This window comes from Lampetra fluviatilis, chromosome 71, assembly GCF_964198595.1.
Source record: "Lampetra fluviatilis chromosome 71, kcLamFluv1.1, whole genome shotgun sequence".
In the NCBI taxonomy this organism is placed as follows: domain Eukaryota; kingdom Metazoa; phylum Chordata; class Hyperoartia; order Petromyzontiformes; family Petromyzontidae; genus Lampetra; species Lampetra fluviatilis.
In genome coordinates, this window is record NC_136345.1 from 5,140,211 (window position 1) to 5,144,653 (window position 4,443).

Genomic DNA, 4,443 nt, shown 5'->3' on the forward strand with positions numbered 1-4,443 from the left:
TCACCCACCCACCCACCCACTCACCCACCCACCCACCCACTCACCCACTCATCCACCCACCCACTCACCCACCCACCCACCCACTCACCCACCCACCCACCCACTCACCCACCCACCCACCCACTCACCCACCCACCCACCTACTCACCCACGGTCTCAAAATCTCCCCCTCCCCCCTCCCACCCCCCCTCCTCCCATCCCCCCCCCCCTCCTCCTCACCCCCCCCTCCTCCTCATCCCTTCCTCCTCACCCCCCCTCCTCACCCCCCCTCCTCACCCCCCCTCCCCCTTCTCCTCACCCCCCCCTCCTCACCCCTCCCCCTCCCCTCCCCCTTCTCCCCCTCCTCCTCCCCTCTCCTCCCCTCTCCTCACCCCCCCTCCCCCCCCACCCCCCCCCTCCCTCCTCCTCCCTCCTCCCCCTCCTCACCCCTCCCCCCCCCTCCTGCCCAGCGTGTCGTCGCTGCGGCAGCAGCAGAAGAAGTTTCCGGCAGCTGCCCCCCGTCCAGGCCCCCCCCTCCCCCCTCGGGCCCTCGGAGCCGGTCGGGCGACGCCCCCTCAGTCGGGGCCTCCGCCCCCCGCCGACCCCCCCCCGGCGTCGACCCCTTGACCCCCGTGGGGTCGACCTCCGTGGACCGACCCCGGCAGAGCGGAGGGTGGTGGGGGCCGGGGGAGTTCCCCGGGCGACATCCGACGCCTCGGCCCCCAGGCTGAGGTGGTGGAGACGGGCGGTGACTGCGTCGGCCGCCTCTGGGTCCACTCCGACGGAACTGGCACGCACAGTGGGTATGGCACGGTGGGTATGGCACGGTGGGTACGGCGCACAGCGACGTGGCAAGCAGCGCCACAAGCAGTCCACGGGAACATCTGAATTCCACAGAGGTGCAGGCGGTACCGGTCCAGCTCCCGACGGAGGAATGGCAGCCTCTCATGAAAACTCACATCCACACACACCATAACCAGTCCACGGGACCATCTGAATTCCACAGAGGTGCAGGCGGTACCGGTCCAGCTCCTGACGGAGGAATGGCAGCCTCTCATGCAAACACACCAGACCTCTAATCTAAACACACCAGACCTCCTGTATTCTACACAGAGATCCCAGCGGTACCGGTCCAGCTCCCGACAGCAGAACGACAGCCTGTCATCCAAACGCACACACAGACCAGAACCAGTCCACCAGACCTCCTGTATTCCACACAGAGATCCAGGCGGTACCGGTCCAGCTCCCGACAAAAGAATGGCAGCCTCTCATGCAAACACACCAGACCTCTAATCTAAACACACCAGACCTCCTGTATTCTACACAGAGATCCAGGCGGTACCGGTCCAGCTCCCGACAAAGAAATGGCAGCCTCTCATGCAAACACACACAAGAACCTGTACACCAGGCCTCCTGTATTCTACACAGAAATCCAGGCGGTACCCGGTCCAGCTCCCAACGGAGGAATGGCAGCCTCTCATGCAAACACACAGACACACACACCATAACCAGTCCACCAGACTTCCTGAATTCTAAGAACCTGCCCACAGACCTGCTGAATCCCACACAGAGATCCAGGCAGTACCGGTCCAGCTCCCGACAAAGAAATGGCAGCCTTTCATGCAAACACACCAGACCTCCTGTATTCCACACAGAGATCCAGGCAGAACCGGTCCAGCTCCCGACAACGGAATGGCAGCCTCTCATGCAAACACACAGACAAGACCCTGTCCAAAGGACCTCCTGTATTCCACACAGAGATCCAGGCGGTACCGGTCTAGCTCCCAACGGAGGAATGGCAGCCTCTCATGCAAACACACAGACAAGACCCTGTCCAAAGGACCTCCTGTATTCCACACAGAGATCCAGGCAGTACCGGTCTAGCTCCCAACAGAGGAATGGCAGCCTCTCATGCAAACATACAGACAAGACCCTGTCCACCAGCTCTCCTGTATTCCACACAGAGATCCAGGCGGTACCGGTCCAGCTCCCGACAAAAGAATGGCAGCCTCTCATGCATACACTCCAGACCTCCTATATTCCACACAGAGATCCAGGCGGTACCGGTCCAGCTCCCGACAAAATAATGGCAGCCTCTCATGCAAACACACACACAGACCAGAACCTGTACACCAGGCCTCCTGTATTCCACACAGAAATCCAGGCGGTACCCGGTCCAGCTCCCGACAAAGAAATGGCAGCCTCTCATCCAAACACACCAGACCTCCTGTATTCCCCACAGAGATCCAGGCGGTACCGGTCCAGCTCCTGACGGAGGAATGGCAGCCTCTCATGCAAACGCACATCCACACACACCATAACCAGTCCACCAGATCTCCTGTATTCTAAGAACCTGTCCACCAGAACTCCTGAATTCCACACGGAGATCCAGGCAGTACCGGTCCAGCTCCCGACAGCAGAACGACAGCCTCTTCATCCAAACACACAGATAAGACCCTGTCCAAAGGACCGCCTGTATTCCACACAAAGATCCAGGCGGTACCGGTTCAGCTCCCAACAGAGGAATGTCAGCCTCTCATGCAAACATACAGACAAGACCCTGTCCAAAGGACCTCCTGTATTCCACACAGAGATCCAGGCGGAACCGGTCCAGCTCCCGACAACGGAATGGCAGCCTCTCATGCAAACGCACAGACAAGACCCTGTCCAAAGGACCTCCTGTATTCCACACAGAGATCCAGGCGGTACCGGTCTAGCTCCCAACAGAGGAATGGCAGCCTCTCATGCAAACATACAGACAAGACCCTGTCCACCAGACCTCCTGTATTCCACACGGAGATCCAGGCAGAACCGGTCCAGCTCCCGACAACGGAATGGCAGCCTCTCATGCAAACACACAGACAAGACCCTGTCCAAAGGACCTCCTGTATTCCACACAGAGATCCAGGCGGTACCGGTCTAGCTCCCAACGGAGGAATGGCAGCCTCTCATGCAAACACACCAGAACTCCTGTATTCTACAGAGAGATCCAGGCGGTACCGGTCCAGCTCCCGACGGAGGAGTGGCGGCCTCTCCTCCTCCTCATCGGCGGACTTTCGAGCATCCCCAATTGCAGCCGGGCCAAGCGCAGCGGTTTTCCCAAAACGTCAATTCGTTTCTCGCCAGGACATGGCGCAGACTAAACAAATTTTTTTTGTATTTGTGTGGTGGTCATGATTGACACACACGCGCCACAACCAGGGGGAGGGGTAGAAACCGGTCCGGACCGGTCGGGCCAACGGCGGTTGGAACCCCTCTGAGGGGAGGGGGGGGGGGCTGGGGGAAGCTACGATCCCCCAGAGCCCCGCCCCTCAGGGAGAGAGAGTATATAAGGCGGGTCCCTGAGAGCGCGAGTCAGTCCGTCTCAAGCCGTAGCCAGAAACCGCCGGAAGAAGAAGACCCTGGACCCCAAGCTACTGACGTCCTTCTAAGGGCCGGGGCTCAGTGCGGTGCCAGTGGTCGTGGGGCTAGGACCCTGAGGTTCCCTCGGCCTGATTTCCTTCTAAGGGCCAGGTCCGGACGGGCCAGCGGTGGGTCAGCCTCCCCTAGGTCTAGCCAGCCGGAGGGCTGAAGTAGGGAGAGTTTGTAAGTACGATAGCCCGGAGGCTGTACCTAACCCAGGTTGTGGGTGAAAGGGGCCATTACCCCTTTGTGTTAGGCATTAGTGTGAACTGTTTGGTGAAATAAAGCGTGTTGCCTCTACGAAGACTCCGTCTCCCTCCAAGAACATTGTATTTGTACCAGGCGAGGCCCAGGGAGCTGCTACAAATGATAGGCAAACGAAGTGGGCCTCTCGTCCTGCGGGAAAGCGCAGCGCACCTTTTCTAAAATCGTAGGGAACCTCGCCCCTGGGGGGGCGGAGAGCCACAGGGGATAGTTCCACGCGACCACGGGGTGGAGGGAAAGCGGCACCGCACCTTGCCGACGTTGACTTTACCGAAAGAACCAAAGTTCAAAGTTAATTTATTAGGTATCTAGCCCTGTGAGCCATTGGGCTCTTGAATCGGGTGCAACCGCAACAAACAGAAAACGAAAACACGAACAGGAAAACATCTTAAAGTGACTGAGTGCAAACAGAAAATCCAAGAAAAGACGGCAAAATATTGCAGAAAAAATCACTGTACACCAACGCCGTGTGCAAAAATCCCAGTGGGATGCAAGTCAAACAACAACAACAACAACCACAAGACAACTTAGATAAGGCCATCAGTCTAACTCCGTACTACAACAAACAAACATGGCCAAACCAAAAAACGTATCGAAAATCGCCAAAATAAAGCCATAAAAGCAATGAAACAACAGTTATCATAGGAACTGTGACCGAATTTTCACAATAAACAACGTAAACAACATGTACCACCAAACTCTGCAGCCATAGCTGGCTGCATGAGTCACTCCACAACAGTAGGACAGAGGTTGCAAACGGGTTTTGATTCCTTACCCGTACCCGGCCGCACCAGGGTC